General features: G+C 37.9%; 1 long non-coding RNA gene across 1 annotated transcript; it reads left to right on the top strand.

The window, feature by feature from the left end:
- Positions 1–1032: 1032 nt before the first annotated feature.
- On the top strand, positions 1033–9738 carry LOC108508143. Its single transcript, XR_001878323.1, has 3 exons — positions 1033–1147; positions 1914–2030; positions 9429–9738. It is a non-coding gene; the product is annotated as an uncharacterized LOC108508143 (long non-coding RNA).
- Positions 9739–20469: the final 10731 nt, after the last annotated feature.

Genomic DNA, 20469 nt, shown 5'->3' with positions numbered 1-20469 from the left:
ATCCATATGAGTCAAGGTAGAAATAATTTTATCAATACTCTGCAGCAAGCATTGCAATTCCAAAAGTAGATTTTTATCTAGGTCTTATTAAAACTAATTTAGAAATTCAAATATTCTATAAAGGTAGAAAGAGTACAGACAACAGCATATTTATTAAGCAACAGCAGTCAAAATCTCTCTAGTTCCTTCAAAATCCCCAGTCATTGTTTTTCTTTAAAGTTATGTTCCATGATTCAAGCTCTTGAGAATTTAAGTTCTTCAGTTTTTTGCTGGCTTAGTCAGCTCAGTCAGGTCTTTGTCAGCAGCTGGGAAGGGTTGCAAGTATATAGCTACCAATTCATTTAGGACCCAACTATGGTACACTTATTCACAATGAGCAAGAATTTACCCTCCCTGCATTAGTTTTAATAGGCATTCATTGGGAGAAAATGCTGCAGAAGTACGGTGCTTAGTTGACAAATTGATACATTTGCCAAATACCAAACAGGATTGAAGTCTGTAAAATGCAACTCCAAAACAAAAGTTTCAGGTTTCATTGTAGTAGCCAAGAAGGTAAGATTTCCTAATCTCTTGAGATGAATTCCTGGCATCATATGCAACTTTAGCTTTTTACCTAACAGTACCCTAGAAACCGTAAAATACTCCAATTTTAACAAACAGAAAAAAATAGAGTTATGACAAGGGAATAACTGAAGACGAGCTCTCCTCTCCGCAGAGAAATACCTACTGCAGTTTTATTTTCCTTCAGTAAACACTTCCTAAAAATCTTTTCTATTTCTCTCATGTTTGTAAAGAGGAAGATGGACATAAATGTTTTACAGAAAAATCGTTTGACCCAGGCTCCTCCACAGACCTCGGGGAACCTCCCTGGCAGTGAAACACAGGGAGGAAACAGGTGTGGGAATGAGCCACGCACACACTTCCCTCAACAGTGGCCACAAAATTCAGACACAACAGCTAAATCCCACTCCTGCAGAAGCAATGCCTGTGACATAACATCAGTTAGTGTCTGTGGTAGAATGGCAACAGTGTGAGGGACCTTTTTGAAAAATAAGAGTAGTGGAAAGTGAAGCACTATTTCTCTAAGACAGAGATGTCTAGGGAAAGAAACCATGTAAAAGCCTTCAGAATCAAAGAATACCACCTGGTAATTATCAAATTACTCTAAAAGTAGTATCTCATTGCAGTGTCTACTGCAGAACACCTTTGATATTGTATGTTTGTTAGTCTTCAGAGAGCTGCTAAACTCTTAGTTGTGTTCATCTGTAAATTAGAGAATGCTATAAAGATCTTTGATCTGTTGTGTATTTCTACAGCATCTATCAAAATGGAGTCTGGCTTCAAGCCTGGGTCTACAAATAATGACAAAAACCACTCTATAGCTTTGCTGCTATCACTGACCCCTGGTTTTTCATTAGCACACTGCAAAATGAAGGCTTTCACTTCCATAAAGGTTGTAAGTGATTTTTCAAAAATATTCACCTACTGCTTTATCTTCCGGTGCAAACTGAAACAACATGCCATATGTTTGCTGTCTATTTATTCTAATGATTCTTTAAAGTTTTTTAGTCACCAAGCTAATTTTTATCAGTGATACTGTTTTCGTCTTGTCCAGTGTGCTTCTTCAAGTGGTATACAGGTGCATAATATTCACCTTTCATTTAAAATCACCCCCAACACCTATGGAGCATCACTCCTAGAAAATGTACGTTCTTTCCACATTTTGCTTTGCTGAGATTGAGCCGGGCACACGCTGAAGTTTTTAAAACCAGAAAGGAGGTGGACCTTCTATCCAGATGTTGGATTCTAAGCCATAACAAATTAACTGATCAAACTGTGTAATATTCTCTGCACTGCAGAATTCACTCTCTACATGATGATATTCATCACCCACCCTCTTCCTTCCTCCAAAGACTCTCAGAAGATTCACACTATATCCATTTCCAGAGCTCCTCTCAGATTCCCCAGGCAAATGCCAATCAAAGCTTCCTTTGTTGGTGATATGTACATTCCTCCATGAGCTATAAAGGGTAAGAATCTCTCAACTTTCTACGGGCTATCATAGGCACGTGCAATATTATTGTCCCATAGTTTATCTTACCATACCCTAGAGAAATCTCATCATCCTGTTTTCTTTATATGGGCTACAGATGTCTTAGCCAAGCTTCCTCACCACTGAGTCACTGACTAGGATTGTTTACGTCTTCATAATGAGTCACCTTTGCGACTTGGCTCGTTGTCAGTACTTGGGCTGACGGCTTCAGCTAGTCTCTGCTTTGTCTCAGTCTCCTTCATCTTGTCAGTGTAGTTATACCTGTTGGGAGTACGAACACAAAATGGCTCCCCCCCTAATTTTCCTTTTCCTTTATGTATGCCACTCTATGTTAACTGATGCCACTTTCTATCTCTAGATTGACTGCTGTTCCAAAACTTCGACTTTCATGTTGTTCCAAGTTCCTGTGCCATAGGAAATCCAATTCAAAATTCTTTTTTTGCATCCAAGAATATCAGTTGACATGCAAAGGTGTTATATCTTCGGTCAGATGTCAAACTACATTTAATATGTTTCTCTCATCCTCCTCATTTATAAATAGGAATATTGTGAATATTGCAAATATCTAGGATGTTTTAAAAGTCATGTTGCCTTTTTCCATACGAAATCTTTTTGCTTATTGGAATGTGTAAATGATTAGGAATTCTGATGGTCCAAGAACTTTCCTTTTTGCACTATCCATCACCTTGAAGGTTCATTTTATGAATGTTTTGTATTTATTAATTCTTTCCTTTTCTAATCACTATGTTACTATGTCCACTCAGCACCTAACTCCCCCTTAGATCTAAACTACTTGCAATCAGTGGTTGGCTGTGCTCCCAGAGTTAGTCAGACTCATTTTCTGTTTCACGTTCAGGCTTTCATGGGCTACTTCAGAGCTATTACAGTTATGCTTCCAAAACAGCAGAGTAATATTAATATTTTCATTGTATTATTATTTTCTAAATTTATATTGTAAATATGTTTTTATGTGAGTTCCTTTCTTTCAAAAGATTTTAAAAAAATATTAAAGTTCCCTTTAGGAACCTTTCACAATTTCAATTCACAATTCACAAGTGGCATTTGTTTTGTTGCATGAAAAACCTTACAACAACTGAATTGGGGTGAGAGGTAAAATACTGCTGTGAGTTAGAAACAGGCTAAGAAACAAAAAACAAAGAGTGAGAATTAACAATCAGTTTTCAAGGGAAAAGGTTAACAGGAAGGTGACCAGAACTGAACCCAGTTTGCCAAGTTAGGGGTTAGGAGGGTTGGGGTGGCTGGTGGTGTAGAATGTAAAGATGTGAATAAAAACATTAGCATGTTTAATTATTGGTAACAATTAAAATAAAACATACCTGAGTGTTTTGCAACTGAATCCATGGAAATCACACCAAAAAAATGTCCTTAGGGATTCAGCTAATAACTTCCAACATAAACCTGATTTTCATTCAAGATCACATCTTTTGTGGATAGAAACATGCCCTTGTTCTTAAATACCAAAGTGGTTGTGTGAAGGGCAGAATATCTTTGAAGAGCTCCAAATTCTGTGTGTACAAGACACAGATATTCTAAAGAGTAAATGAATTCTTTAATTATTCAACCTCATCTACTGATCTTACCTACAGTTTCTTAGACATACTGAATCTAACCAGACCCACCTACCCACCCAGAAAAAGGGTTTTGTGTCCTTTAGGACCAGTTCAGACTAATGGCCAGCCCTATGATCCTGTTTATTTTTAAATCAATGTAGATAAACAAATCCTTCCATTTGTCATTATTGTTTCTCTTTCTGTAATCAATCCTCTGAGAAGTTACAAATTAAACCACACTTACTCAGCCAAAATGGAAACTTCATATAATAGTTTCTTTCATAAAGCACAAATCAAATATAAATTTAAATTTTTAATATGGAAATACTCATAGTGATGAAAGTTATATTTAGTACATGTGGAATGTGTGCTTGGTTTTTTTAAGTGCAGGGGTTCTTTAAATAAAAATTATGCCAGTGAACTTCAAGATGATGAAGTTTAATGGGCCCTGGAACCTGCTCAGATTTAGCTGTCTCAGTCCAAACATGAATGTCGAACTGGAGCAGGAAAACTCAGTCTGAAAGACTCATTGCCCTGGTGGGAAATGCTATTGTGCCAGTGAGAGGAGCTGCTGGCTGGTTTATGTGATTGAAGGATTGAGAACATTGGCCCACATGAAGTGTATTTGCATCTTCATTGTAGACAGGATCCCACTATGAAACTCTCCATTATAACTCTCCATATTATAACCATTTCTAGATGAGGCAAAGAATAGTACTGTTTGTATTGCTTAAGCTGCCTGAGGTACTAATAAAGAAAGCAATAGACACTGTCCTGGATTCCAGAGGTGAAGAATGATCTATTAAGAATTTTTTGTTTTCAGATGCTGGACCTAATTTTGGTGCTTTTCCCAGTGTGGTTCTGGATAAGAGACCTGAAGCTGTAGCCAGCTAGCTGTTTGTACACTCTGATAGACACAAATGTAAAACAAAGCAGACTCATCATGGGTTTAACAGAACCAATATCCCAAATTCTGGAGGTTTTTGTTATCCTGGCATTCAGGAAGAATCTTGATGGATTCCTGCCTTAAAAGAACTGTTAACAACCAAACAACATCAACAAAAAATTTTATTCAGAGTAGGCAAAGCCCAATCTATCCTGGACTTGGCTTCTCTGACAGTATAGGACAAGATAGTCTCAGTCTTGCAGTTTAGTTGAGTGTTATGTTATCCATCAAAATCTGGGATGATACATGACCAAAATGTGGAACATCTGTATATTGTTGAGATCATCAACATAATTTTTAATTAGATGTCTTTTGAATGTTTTCTCACTTAGTGTGCTAAATAAACCAGAAATTTTAAAAACACATACCCTAAATTATTTATGGATAAACCAATGAAATCCCCATTCCAAAACCCCAACCACCCCAGCATGAATGATGACCTCACCTCTGCTGATACAGCTAATAGGAAAACTGATGCACTACTTAGACTAGGCCTAATTAAGAAGATAAAAAGTCTGCTAATGGGTTTTTCAATTATTTTGCTAGATATCTGCCAGGGAGGAAGATGCTGATCTGGATTCTGTTCTTGGGCCAAGTAGGGTGCAATCTCTAAATAAAGCATATGTAAGCATGAAGCCCAGCACATAAAAATGGAGATATCAAAAAAATGGAGAAAGCAGTGTGTAAAATTGAAACAAAGGGCCAGGAGGGAGTTAGCATTATGAACAGTTTCACAAGGGATTGATTTTGTTTACTATTTTGATTTATGCCATGGCCATAAAACACTAACAGCAACCCAAAGAGACATACATCAACATACAAGAGGACAAGAATATCCACTGACAGAACTGGGTATTTGTGAACTGAAATTAGATGATATTCAATAGTGAAAATAACAAAACATGCATTGAAGGCTAATAACTAAAACCTTCATTTGGAAAAGAATCAGTAGAGTTGCTCTGGACTACCAGATGACTGCTGGAGGCTCCAAAAGCAATGTTTTTTTAAGATGACAGTAGAGGAACAGCAGCACATTCTCAGTGTCTAACTGTGCAAGGTTTGGGAGGCCTCATCTGCAATACTGTATATGGCTTGTCTTCAAGGAAAATGAATTTATCACTATAGCAGGTGTATAGTAAGATATCCAGAGGAACTAATAACCTATCAAGGGGGAGGAAACTAAAAAAGTTCTGCTGGTGCAGCTTTATAAACTTAATTGGGGTGGGCAAGTAAACATCAGGAAAGCAGAATAGTTATATAAGCCAACAGACAGGTCTGGCACAATAATAAGTCAGCAAGCACTGGTCATAAATTAATTGAGGCTGGAAACTGAAAGATGGTGTCTGGCCATTACAGCAATAACATTCTGAAGGAATATCTGCTGCAGAGTAAAGAGACGAAAAATATAATTGCTCTTCAGAAACACCTAACAAACTATGAATATATAGTAGCTATATTAAAAAACTTGAACAGGTAACGCAAGACTTCGCTTGCATTCCTATGTTTCTGCCTAATAAATTCACCTGGAAGGATAAACGCCCTGTTGGATACAATCCTTTGTTCCAGAGGCCCATCAAGTACTCTGAGAAGAGCTATATCATACAAGCAGCTTTTTTATTGTGACAGAGAAGACTTCTGTAAATTAGAGGCAGGAAAAAAGAATAAATAGTATGTAGACTAATGCAGAAAAGGATAACTCTCTGCCATCTGACCCAGCTAAGGGTCCATTACCTGTCAGTTCAAATCTGAGGACCAAAACTGTCCTCAGGCTGTTTAAAATAGTGCTTGACAAGTCCGAAATGAAGATGAACTCGATAATCATAGAATCATAGAATATTCTGATTTGGAAGGGACCCATCAGGATCATGAAGTCCAAGTCCTGGCCCTGCACAGGACACCCCAAGAATCACACCATGTGCCTGAGAGCATTGGCCAAATGCTTCTTGAACTCCATCAGGTTTGGTGCTGTGACCACTTCCCTGGGGAGCCTGTACTGGGGATCAATCACCCTTTGGGTGAAGAACCTTTTCCTAACATCCAACCTAAACCTTCCCTAACTCAGCTTCATGTCATTTCCTTGAGTCCTATCGCTGGTCACAAGGGTGAAGAGATCAGTGCCTGACTCTCTTCTTCCCCTCATGAGGATGTCGAAGACTACAATGAGATCTCAATGGTCATACTGATATAACTGAAAAAGTATTTAATTAAGAACTCAGCTTTTTGTTTTATACACTCTTGGTCTCCTTAAAAGACTTCAAAGGCTCCTTGTAAGTTAACATCAGTTTTCTACTTAAGCTTATATAAAATCATATAAAGTCATATAAATTAATTTGGCTTTAGTTAAGCAGACTCACAGAAAAGAGTTCTAGAAGCATTTTCTTCCAAGTTTACTTGATTCTGCATGGTGGGATATATGCAAGAAATCTCTTTGAAGAAAAGAAACTGTAACAGCCATCATCTGTACTTGAAGAATACTATTTATTCCAAAATGATGCAGAAAAAAGCAAGTAGGATATGATGATGTTTAAAACAGATTGCAACAATGATAGAAACCATAACACAAGTCCATTTTCTTAACATTGTTAAAGCAGGGAAAAAAGTCCTTCTCATTCCATACATTTTAACATTTTTCTGTGTCTAATTAATTCATTAAATTTAAGCAATAGATTCTGGCTGAAAGTTCCATATTCTCATTTGAACTCCTGAGGAAATTCATCACAGAAGACCCCTTAGATCTTACTTCACTAAATTCAAGCAAAGTCAGGATTCCTTCAAAACCCACAACTCCTTCATAAGTAGTGGATTAAAAATGTAAACATTGGTTTATTTCTGATCTTTTACATTGGTAAGATTTTGTCCAACATACTTATATCATTCATTCAAAAAATTATATGCTTAGTAACTGTTCAAAAAGCAGATTAAATCCTTTAACACATTATTACTGCACTGCCTCAATAAGCCCTTAGTTTACCAAAAAGGATATTTACTCTAAATATGGTAGTAGAACCAGCTGCATCACATTTACACAAAAAGAAAACATACTGGATTGTTTAGAAAAAAAGGCATAATATAGTGGCAATTGCTTTCCTCTATACTTCTGAATTAAGAGTTTGAAATACTGTGCTTGAAGTCCCATAAAGCTTGGTATGTCTTGGGAACAGCACTCCTTGCTTAATTTGGGCCAGGCTCCTTTTTCCACTTTGAAGGAACAAAATGAGACTTTAATAGTTCCAGGAGCCTCTAGGTAGTTGCGAACTGAGGGTTCTAAAGCATTCACGTGGGCAGAGCTCAGCTCATAGTATAAAGCATATTTTAGGGAGACTGCCTTTTGGACAAAGATTGGATCATCTCCACTCCTACGCCCAGAGAAATAAAACCAAATCATTTTATTCCCCTCTCTCACTGCCTCCTATGCAAATTTTTATGTTTGTATATGTATTTATATGTAATTATGAAACCCTTCTTGATTTAATATATACAAGTGAATTGAAGTTTTGATCATTTTGGATTGTCCACAAGTCACAACAAGTCAAAAAAGATAAGCCTTCAGAAAATACAGTATAAGACAGTAAGAATGCAAAGAGTAAGTTTTATCATAAACAATTCAAAGCTGTGTAATATTTAGATACAAAAGGAGTTTTGGTACAAAAGGAATAGAAGGCAGCCCTCCTCCTCTTTCACCCCAAAAAATAGTAGGTTTCAAATCCCAGCATGGAGCAATTTCAGACATTTGTGTCATGCAGAACTATGTAGCTCAAGGCTTTTAGCCAGGAAATTCTGCAAATTTGTCCTCAGATTAAAAGGTGCCATGCAACTCAATCATGCTACAGCTTTATTTTGAATGCTTGCACTTGGCAATGCCTGTAGCTGAAGATGTCCTGTATTTTTTGGCTTCTACACAGTTTGTACTAGAAAAGCATTTTGGCACAATTGGCATCTACTGTTTAATCTCCTAAAAGGGTATGGAAATAAAATCACTTTAATTGCTCTTAGGTATGCACGTCTTGAAAGGTTTAAGACTAATTTTTATAACATGAACTAAATATATAGCCTGAACTAACTTCCTATCCAGCCAGGATGTTCTTTCTAGATGAAAGATGAGGATTCAGAAAGAATGCAATGAAATTGCATCAGAAAAAATAGCTTACTGTTTGGCATTGCTATGCAGGGGTTAAAGACGTCTACCTGGCAGCCAAGAAGTATGATTTAAAGCTTGTTTGAGGATGTGTGCACAAGCTGCAATTAGCTGGTCCAGAGATGATAAATAAACATATAGCCTTAACAGAGCAAGGTGTGGATTGAAAACTTCATCTGAAAATTTGGGCAAATGTTTAAGGTGGCTAACCTGCACTGAACTCCAAGTTGCCACAGCTGAGACTTTAGTTGTAGGATTTAAATTCCTATCTAACCACAATGACTAAAAATTTTCTGACAAGACTATTCTAAATTTATAATGAATTAAAACATTAGGAATGAAATGAGCAGTGGGGAATGGTGTTACTGGACCTTTTCAACTGAAACTCTGTTTCATCAATAAAACTATACTGCTAAATTTGTGGGATACCTATTCTTCTAGCAAAGTCTCTACCTTCTGTGATTTCTTGCTGCAGTCACTGAGAGTTATTTGGAAAGTGTTCCTGGACTGGGGTTTTCATGGGAAATTTCAGAAAAGAATGTAGATGTGCTCTTCCTTAATTGAGCAGATCCATAGACTGAAAAACAAGCTCGAAAACCTGGAATAATAGTGCCTGCTTGCTTCAATAGACCCACCCGTGATTGTGTGCTTTAATTTTTCAACAAGATGTGGAGGTAGGGCCTGAGGAAACACATAAAAATGTTTGGTTTGGCTTTCTGGCAGGTTTCCCCAGCTAGAGTGCATAAAAGCACTGAGGATGCAAGATCCTGCTAAATTTCCATAGAGCGCCTGACTTGAACACCACAGAACATTCTGTACATCCTGGAGCAGAGGATCATATTGCTGCCCTCACTCTGGGGACAGCAACAAGCAGCAGCAGCAGCAGGTCATCAGCTGGAAACTGGAAACCTGCCATTTTTTAATTAGTTGCTCTCTCCTTCATAATAATCCTATTTAAAATCCTATAAAATGCAAGGTCAAGTTTGTCACACAAGCTCAGATAATGCCGAGCCAAATTTTTAATCACGTAATTACCCAGAAACACCTTTTTTGATAGAATAAATATCATCTCATTAAAATCAAGGAGTACAATATATGGCCAGGTTCTGTTCTTTTCTATTCTTAAACACTGTCTAGATGAACACAAATGTTTTCCAAATGAACCACTTTGTTTTAGCTAAAGACAACAGCTTTCTATTAAACTTAACTTGGATTTGATCTCAAATTCCATGCAGACAGTCTTTCGGATATAAGAACAAAATTCTCACTCTCCTTACACCCAGTTTTCATTGATTCCAACCAAACTCCCATGCAATCACTGGATGCATTCTAAGAGCAAATAATGCCACCTCATACAAAATGTACACACAACCTTAAAGCAAAGGATATCAAAGGCATCAAAGTCTTACTGTCATTTCACACAGACTGTCGCAGAAATGACTAAGAAAGACACAACAAATGTGACTTAGTGACACAGCAAATCACTCCCTGACTCAGGAGCAGAACACAGGTATCCTGACTACCAATCCAATAGCATGGAGGAAAATATCCTCATCTGGATATAAATGGAAGATTTCTCACATCTGGTCCCTTACCCACTTCCAACATCATACCACTTCACAGCTTGCTCAGGATGCTGGATTGAAACATGCTCCTTGCTGTGGCATATATAAAAAAAAGTAGTAAATTACAGTGGGTGGGTTCATATTAATACAAATTAATAAGGTTTTTCTGTAAATATGCTGCAGTATATTGTGTAATATAATATAGTCCTAGTAATTTAAGTCCTTGCTACAGCTATTAAATCATTGCCAAAAAGTGGGGAAAAACTGCCAACCTTATGTGCAAATTATGAAGTGTGTATATTCACGAGATTCTGCCTTATTGACAGAAATAAACTCTTTTTGAAATAGACTGATTTAGATAGCTGATTTCTTTACATGCATTTATTTTACCTTGCAGGCGTCATCCATTTGGGCAGGATATTAACTTTTCAGCCAGTGATCTTTTTCACAACACCTCTTAAAATTATATTTTTGTATGGAGTACCAGCAAGAGAAGCTCTGCATGAACTCACCCCAAGAAAAAGTTTACAATGCCTGACAATACGCCAAATATTTCAATAGGTGCAGAGTATACAGGCCCCTGGCTTTGAGTTAGAACTACACGTCCCAACTCACAAAATAGCACAGAGATGCATGCAGAATTTGACAGGTCTAGGGCTTAAACCTCAGGCAGACAGGCAAGCAGCCAACCTTTCAAGAACTACCTCAGGCTGCTGTAGATCTCCTAGCTCTCAGTCTGGACCTTTTGTCAACCATTGGATCATCCCTCTTCTCTAGTAGTTACTGTTCTAACAGAATGTCTTGGGCAATTCCTCTCGACACTCTTCTCACTCTTTTAAGCCCACTCTTTAATTTCACCCTCTCTACAGGATACAGCTCTCCCTCATTCACCCGCTCTGGGAAAAAGAGATGAGTTTGAGACTTTCCAGCCTTACAACACATTTCTTTCTCAAACTTACAACATTCAGACCTATTTATCTAACCTACTACAGTTTAACAATCATGACATGTAGCGTAAGTGTTGCCAGGGATGAACAGGATTACTAAATAGAGAGGAAAAGGAGCTTGTTACTTTTTCTTAATGTGTTCTCAGATAGGGGCAAAATACGAGCAGTTCTACACCTGGAAATGATCCTGCACCACACTGCTCTCCTACCTCATCACCATCTCAACTCTGCACTCAGTTTAAAGGACTGCACAGGCTGTGACTGTGACAGGATCTTCTAAATTTTGTAATGGAAGCATTCTCTGGAAAGACTTTACTATTATTTTTCCAATAAAAAGTAACCAAATGGAATATGCTCATGGAAAGTGAAGTGCTCCCTTCCTACTCCCCAGCCCCCCCCCTTTTGCCATAAAACAGTTGTTTATTTTAGAAACAACTGTCAGTTGTTTATTTTAGAAAAAAAGTAGTTTACCACAAGTCATTTGTAAAGCCAAGACATAGTTCAGATTTCAAAAGTTGTAGGAAATTTTTGGTATTTATTTCCACAATTCCCATAAAAGCTTTGATACTTGTATACATTTTTCCTCTTATTTCTTGTTATTAAACAAAAGCAATGGCATAAGAAGTTGTTAAAGGTTCAGCTCATAAGACCTTAAACACTTTTAACCTAAAGAAAGGTAAAAGAAATTTAAACATTGACAAAGTGAGAAAACACTGATAGTGTGTTTTACCAGTGTCAATCCTAACAGAGTTTTCATTTGTTCCACTGAGAAAAATACATTTCATCATCATCCTTTCTTAGTTTTAACACATTTGCTAAGAGGATTTTTTTCATACTAGAAATCAATCTTCATTTTTCTTCTATAGTCCACTGTAACTACACCTATATTTAGTATCCTGAATTAGTCTGTATGACAGCCAAGGAGCACTAGTCTCATGAAGAGGGTTTGTTTGTTTGGTCGGGGTTTCTTTGGCAGATTCCAAAAGATATAAGTACATCCTAAAATTTGTCTTACTAACAAATTTATATGACAACACATCTGAATTGACGCTGTTTATGCCACATAGTGACCAGAAGTTGTTAGATAAATAAAATAAGCCTAAATCAAACAAAAGAATCTGAAAGAAGGGTGAAAAAATTAAATGTATAAGGTGGTTGGTGGGCCAAGAATAAGGCCCAATGGCTATATCTACACTAGTAATTTAAGCATGCCAGAATGATTCTGATAGCCGTCATGTCCTGGACTGTGACCATTTTATTAAATTATCTTACTCTGCAAGCATAGGACTGCACAAACATCCAATCTGGCAACGGTCACTGTGCCCAGAATTTGTTTGGCAGCGCTAAGCGGCACAGGCCTAAACACATGCAGGGGCAGTTGTAGCAATTTAATAGTCTAATGGATCAAAGAACATTGTCTTGACTTACGAGTATGGATGCAGCCAGTGAAGCCACACTGATCATTAATAAGAGATGCACAACATCACCCTTCTGATACTGTGGAAAACACTAGCAGTGTTCCAGAGACACAGCCCATTGCATTACTAGCTTTCTATCTTCTCTTTATTTAGTATATTCAGGGAAAGAGGGAGTCAATGGAAAATTGTCTGAACTGATGGAATCACTGGAAAGTAAACAATAAAAAAAGAAAGCAGAATTGAAACACAAGTTAAAGATGTCACTTTCCAGTCTTCTCCAGGGCTGGCCTGGAAAAGGTTATTTTTAGGATTATCTTTGTATTCCTGTGTAGTACTTGCATACCTTTGCTGCCTTTACAGTTATATATTAAATGTATAGGTACAAATACAATATATAGATTTCTTAGGCATTCCTTTGCACTCAAGGTCATGAGTTTTCTTAGTTATGTCCAAAACTTTTTTTATTTGAGATTATGATAGGACTTGAGTAGAAATACCTTTTCTTCCTTTTAAATTTTTATCACAAAGTAGATTTAGCAAAAGTCATTTTACTGGTTAGCAACGAAAGTAATGAAACATTTAAACTTATGGTTATATCATTTGGAATATATACTTCAGGGCTGCGACCTTACAGCTGGAAAATATAGAACTAGTTTTACTCCATGAGCATTTGTCCAAACATTTTCTTTCATTTTGATCCAAATACTTTCACACCCACTGAGTTAGTCTTTGACTTTCAGGTTCGAGCAAACTGAAAATTTCAATCAGCTCCTCAGCTACAGTAAATTGGTGCAGCTCAACAATGGGACAAAACACTGACTTCAGTGGAGCTACACCGATTAACACCGGGTGAGGATTGAATCCTGATCAAATTGAAACTCAATTGGAATTGCTGTACTTCACCTGGTGTTTATTCACACCTCACATCAAAACCATGCAAAGCTATGAATTTTGCATGATTCTGATCCAAAGCCACACACCATATATACTTAAAATTGAGTTCAGGTCATTCAGGAGTTGCATAATGCTAAGCAAATCTTTTGATAAATATGGTTTGTGTTACTAGTTTGTAACAAAACTCCACACCAGGTGACTTTTGTGTGGTCTGGTGTTTCATTGTGAACATTTTGCACTGCTCTAATGAAACATGATTTCTAAGACAACTAAGGGATAAAAAAAGTTTCTATTCAAGGTTTTACTCACAAGTTCTGCAATATGCACATAAACCGTACCCACAACATTCAACTCCTGATGGCTAAAATTTGAAACCTATTAAAGTACTTAAATAATGTTGGTGTGATCTTCTAGAGGTTCTGTACAACAGACTGCAACTCTCATTATCAGTAGAACTGCAACTCCAACCACTGTGCCTTGGATCTTTACATAGTCTGGGACTTCATCAGAGCTTGTCAAGGTATTGAGACTAGCTTTTCAGAGGTATTTATCAAAAAATTATCTGAAAGGGCAGGTGGCCGGCCATCTAGGCGAGATCCTGTGTAGAGCTGGTCTCTTTACAAAGAGACAGGAAAGACTCCATATGAAGAGCTCACCCAGCATTGCCCAAAAAGTGACACACTGACAGATGCCATCTCACTCTCCCTGGAGTTTTGGTGGCAGTCACGCCTCCGGGCATGTGAGATCACGAGCCTGGAACATAAGATTTTTTAACCCAGACAAAAGCATTTGCATATGCTCACACATTTATTGCATGTTCATAAGGCTGCTGCCTTGTCTTTTCCATGCAACAAATGTGTATATCATATGCAGAGCAGGCCAGATGCCTCCAAGAAGCTTTGCACTTCCTGTATTTGCCCTGGACAGCTGATTTGTGCATGTGTGGTAGATTTGATACGCACAAGCAAAATGCACATCTGGGATTCCTGGATTGCTCGGGGCAAAATTTTCAGGTAGAAAAAGAAGATATAACAAGGACAATTGTGACAAATGGTAGACTTATGCTAATGAGGCTTACAATATTGCTTACAAGCTCTTTCACTGCAGTCTGTAGAAAACAACGACAAGACAAGGGTATTCCCATCCAGATGACTCCATAACATGGTGGGCAGCAAAAAATCCCTTGAAGTGAGGTGAATATAATATGTGGAAGCTGCCCCATGGTGCTGTACTCTAAAATATATGCTCCTATATTATATGTTGGCTTGTCATGCTGAGTCTTTCAGAAGAGATCACAGAATCACAGAATATGGTGAGTTGGAAGTGACCCACAAGAATCTTCAAGTCCAACTCTTAGCCCTGCACAGGACACCTCCACGAGTCACACCATGTGCCTGAGAACGTTGTCCAAATGGTTCTTGACCTCTGCCAAGATGAGAGAGGAAGGTATTATTTGAACTTCTGATGAAGCTTTGGAGGAAGATGAATAATTATCTGCTCAGAGATAGGCAGGTGCAGCAATACAAACAACAGAAATACTAGCCACATGGAAAAATTAGAGTGTACAGTGAGAGGGCACATGAACTTAGGCAATTCTAGAGTTAGAACTGGCATTAAGGAAGAGAGAATCTCTAGGTTTCATGTGCCTCAATTCCATGCAAGAAATTCCCTAATCTTTTGTTGAATGTAGCCTACATAGTGAGGATTTCAGAAGAACTGAGGTACCAATAACTTCAGCTTGGAAGATCCTTAGACTTCCGAACTTTTGCTGCTGTGCCTTTCCCAAAACACCACCATGGTAACATGGCTGAGACATGCAGGATCTGTTTGTACTTGGATCTCACTAAGCCACTTCAGTTTAGCATTGCTTTCTAAAACACATAATCTGGCATAAGACAGAACTCCTCATCAAGACCGTATTCTTAAAAATCCTTGTTGTGAGACAAAATGTTATATTTTATTTATAGTTCAATGTTTATAGCACGCCCAAAGTAGAGCGAAACACTTTCTTAATCTATAAAACCTTGAATTTATGTATTCCATCTTTTAGCAAAGTGGCAAGCTATGAAAATTCTGCACATTCCCATTTCTTAATTTAAAGATGTATCAACATGAAGTTCGTTAGATGAGAACAGATACCCAAATAGTTGTGTTACTCCCCAGCTACCCAACTGCTGGGAAAGGGCAAACCAAAGGAATGAGTCCACGGACTTCTGCTCTCCAGGGCCTTTCAAATAAGCCTGTGTGGCTCCTTTAACAGGATTTTGAGATATAATCTTTTGTATCTTTGAGAATCTTGTCCTTAGGACCCCTACGTCCATCAAATCCTGGCATTCAGGGGCTTTAAGTGGAAGCATTCACATCCTGGCTTATACACTGATTGGTTCCATTTATGACAATACTTCGAAAATCTCTAGTAGTGATGTGACCATTAAACCAAGCTGTAAATTAGATAGATTGGATTAGCATTTTCCTACAGGGAAGCAGCATGCTTCTTTATTCAGTATAAGGGCTTACTGCTGGCATGACTCTTTAGGCATGAAGACAAGAATGTATTATAATCAACAATGCTACAGATGCCTGAACAAAACCTTATATATGTCACTTATTTCTCTTGGAAGTATCTCATGCTCTTTGGATTGTAGCCATGCTGGTACTTGACTGTAACTTCTATTTGTTTCACAGAAGAAAGTGATGCAGAAACTGGAAGACAACAAGATAAAAATAGTTAAGCTTTTCCCATTGGAAATTTCAAAATGTGAGAGAATGCATAGAACACTTCCTCCATCCCTAGGGAAGATGAGTCCTGTTATTGTCACCACAAACCCCGACATATTCTTCTGTTGTCTGTTCTCTGGGTTGAAATTACTTGATGAAAATGTTTCATTTTCCAAAGTCTTTCTATTTTGGGTCTTCAATCTGTCCATTTACAGAGCAGAAGAGCATTAACTTTTTAAATTTTTTGTTTGGTTAGTTGTTGTTTGTTTGGTTTTTTTAGTTTTTTGCATAGTACACTGTTTAATTTTACTCAGGCTACATCCCTTCCCAGTCTCATAAAAAGGTTTACATACAATAGATCACAGAGATCATAAACTAAAGACTAAAGACTGAAGACCTACACAGTGCTGTTGAGATAATCCTTTGTGCTCTGCACATACCAGTGCTGTGTAATATTTGAGGAAAAGCACAGTAAACTATTTCAGACATCTGTTTTTAAGGTTGCAGAACACTACGATGTAAAAAGCAGATGCTACAAAGCACTCAGATTTCCACCAGCTTCAAATGATACTGAGTATTCAGTGGAGAGCACCAAATTGAGTAAGGGCTCTCCCAACTGACAACAGTAGCACGATGTTAAATGAGACAGATTCTCATGCTGCCAGTATGTTGTACTGTCATGATTTCTTTGCTCTCCATGTGATGAAATAGGTGGTAAGCGAAGTTTGACAACCATGCATTTGCCTTATCATATTCGCTGTTAATTCCACTATTAGGTACTATATCAGATTTCAATGCCCTGTTTCAAAGAGCATAGGATCTGCTTAATAGAATTTACACTGCTATCTCATCAGAGAGCGTAAATTCCAAATAAAACTGCTTACTGCAGCTATAGTTTGGTGATTTCTTCTGACATATTATATACTTTATCAAAAACCAATTCAGGGATCATGTCATAATGAAGCTGAGACAAAGCAGCTCTCAGGCAGCTGCTCAGCATTGCTCCTTCTGCCTTGTTTTCTTTTCCCTAAATGAAAGGAAACAAAAGTTCCTGTTTGTTCTCTAAACTGCCTGCCCACAGCACAGCATCCTCCATTGCAGTCCAAAAGCACAACGGCCATCAGTAACATAGCTGGGCTTTGGTGAAAACAAATGCTTCACTAAAGTACCTTGTTCGTTCCAGGCAAATAAACCAAATTCATTACATCACCTGTACTACTTGTGGCAGTCACTCAAATTCTCTCTCTTCTTGTGTAAGATGTTTAAACATCTCTCTCTTCTTGTGTAAGATGTTTAACTGCATAAGTTCAAATGTGCAGATTCTGAAGAATGCATTGAGGTGAGGATAAATTTGTATTTTTAATTTGTATTTTTAATTTTAAATTTGTATTTTAATCCAAATCTCCTCTTTAATGAGGAGAACTCTAGACCTTTCAGCTCCAAGAGCCTTGTACACAGTTCAGAAATGCTCATTCATTTGCTACCACTTTCTGCCATCTTTTCTATACTCTGGACCCAAAGTTGGTGCATCATGACAAAGACTGTTGCAAAGTACTCCAGGACTTCATGAAGGCTCTCCACTACCTACAAAGCAAAGATATTCTTCAGGTCCTTCACAGTACATGTCTTAGTAGTGGGCTTCCAGCCAGAGCTCTGCATAGTGATCTTGAAGCACTTCAGATTCTAGCATGGAAACATTTGGGGGGGTTGTTGCTGTTAGTTTTTTTGTTTGGTTTTTTTTTCTTAAAGTCTTCTAAAGTATATTCTTGAAAGAGGGTCTGTCTTATGCTTTCTTGTACTCACAGGAAGTAGATAAAGCACCAAAACCTAGCAAAATAAAGCAGTAATCACCATACACCTAATCAGATGAAAAACATATTGCATTCTTTTCTCTTAGTTATCAGGAAAAACCTGCCAGTGTCTCTGTTTGTGCTTTAAGTTGTCAGTCAACAGCTGTTAGCAAGCTAGATCATGGGAAGCTAAGGCTCTGCCCTACAGATTGTAATCCTTCAGCTGAGGCACATAACTACATCCTAAGTAATAATGTCTGAAGCCTTGGCTTGGTTCACGCTTGTTCTGGAGCAGGTAAGTTTGAAACTAACATATCAAATGAACCCAGATCACGGCAATACCCTGGGTAGTTTGCTCATGAATAAGAGTGTATTTTACAACCTGCTCTCAGGGCTTGTCTTCTCAGCAATTAATTTACTTGGAACTTTATAAAAGATTTCAGTATGAGTTTTTCTCTGATTAAACTTACCACCAGTAAGACCTGTTTTGATGAAGAGGTAAAGATAATCCAGATGTCTTCTTAACAGAGGACTACCCTGAAAAGGATCCAAAGTCTTTATGACCAATTATGGTCAAAGAAGCTTTTGTTTTGATAGTAGCAGGTTTGACGATATCTGTCTCCAGAAGGAGGATGTAATGTTTCCTATATGACATACCTTCTGTATTGTGTCTTGTTTTCCTGTGTTCTCCCTTTTCAGGTTCTGTTTGGCTCTCGAATATTTTCTTGGGTGATATCCTTTTTTTTTTTCATTGCTTTTCGTCCTTAGAATAGCAGATCATTTATACTATGTATTGGAAAAATGTTGCTTTTATAGATGTTCATGTTCCTGTGCTAAGGAGCATGAAAATTAAATTACCAGTCTCACAGAACTGAGAATAAAATGTAAAGGACTCAAATATCCAACTGAAGTGAAAAAAATCTACTAAATAAACCTTAGATGTTTGGCATTAGGGTTTTCTTGCTCAGTATAAGTACATCTAGCTCTAATGATGCACAGTTCATCATGAGTATTCATATATGTGAGACAAGGCATAGGAATCTAGGTTTTCTTTGTTCTGCATTCTAGGTATTTTATATTTGTATAGTTCATACATACCCAGAGAAAGGACAGGAAAGAAGGGTGATTACCTACATATTCTGGAAGGGGAAAGTCAAATATACCCAACTCCCGCCAGGAGAAACTACCTCTGCTGTGCCCAGAGGAGGTGCTGCAGTTCCCTTGTGGCTGCTGAGCAATCATTACCAGATGGAAGGAATTAGTTATTAAGACTGGCATGAGAAAGGAGCAGAGGCCGTGCCCAGTACCCAAAACATGCGTAGCTATCAAAGCATCTCAGTACAGTTCTGTCTCTGCAGGGTACATTCCAGGTACACAAACACTTCACAAGGCAATGGAAAAAAATCCACATGCTGCAGGATGCCTTTCAAAGTTCATATGTGTCTTTTCCTTGGAAAAGAGCTTGTTTCTTCTCTACATTACAAGCACCTCAAAATAGGTAAGCTTTTACCACTATATGAGTATCAGAGCAGATAAAGCCTTTATGTGAGCAGAGAAAAGAGAAGGGGCACACAGCCATATGGATTCAACCATACCATGAGTTAGTTGTATATGCCATCCCACCAGAGATTATGGTTGGATCTCTAAAACATCTCTACCCATGTAATTAGTTATCTGTCTGATTGCACTCAGTACAGTGGTCTGTGCTGAGTGGGAATCCTCTTCTTTACACAGCTGAAATCACTAATTCATTTAGAGGGAAATATGGATACCTCGGCAAAGACAGTGGTTTGTAAACCAGTAGAGGTGAATATATACCTCTGATAGTATTCATTCTGCATGAAGCAGACTCACATGGAGGGGAGTTATTAGCGGTTCATTTCTGTTTGAGAACCTGATTAGTCCAACAAAGCTGCAATAAGGCTCTTTGGTGCTTGGGCACCACTTCCTACCATGGCCTTGGGACCCTGCCCTGACTTTCTTCCTGTCATAGCCAGACTTCCCCTGGCATACTTGACCTTTTGAATGACTGGCAACTTCTTCCAGATGTTCCCACTAGAGCTGTCACAGCCCAGAAACCTGGGCAGCACCGATAGCATATGAGACTCAGGCATTTTTGTACCCAGATGGCATCCTTTTTTTATTGCTTTATGGAACACTTCTATTGAAAGAACATATTTGTAGGAATCAAGTTTCATTTCTGAATAATTACATATATTAAAACGAACTGAGTAAATGAATTCCAATGAATAATTCAAGCAGCTGTAATATTTGAATCTATAATCTGCCAGAGTGCTATATGATCTTAATTCCATTTGATTCCTGAGAGGAAGTGCCTTACAAGCACTGGTACATAAAGTTGTCTCTAAACACAGACACCATCCATCGTAAACGTTTAATGTCCAATCATGAATTACAGCACCTGTTTTAAG

The sequence above is a fragment of the Lepidothrix coronata genome, unplaced genomic scaffold (genome assembly GCF_001604755.1).
Source record: "Lepidothrix coronata isolate B3197 unplaced genomic scaffold, Lepidothrix_coronata-1.0 Scaffold282, whole genome shotgun sequence".
In the NCBI taxonomy this organism is placed as follows: Eukaryota; Metazoa; Chordata; class Aves; order Passeriformes; family Pipridae; genus Lepidothrix; species Lepidothrix coronata.
Note: the sequence above shows the minus strand (reverse complement) of the source record. Positions and strands in the feature narration are given on the sequence as shown.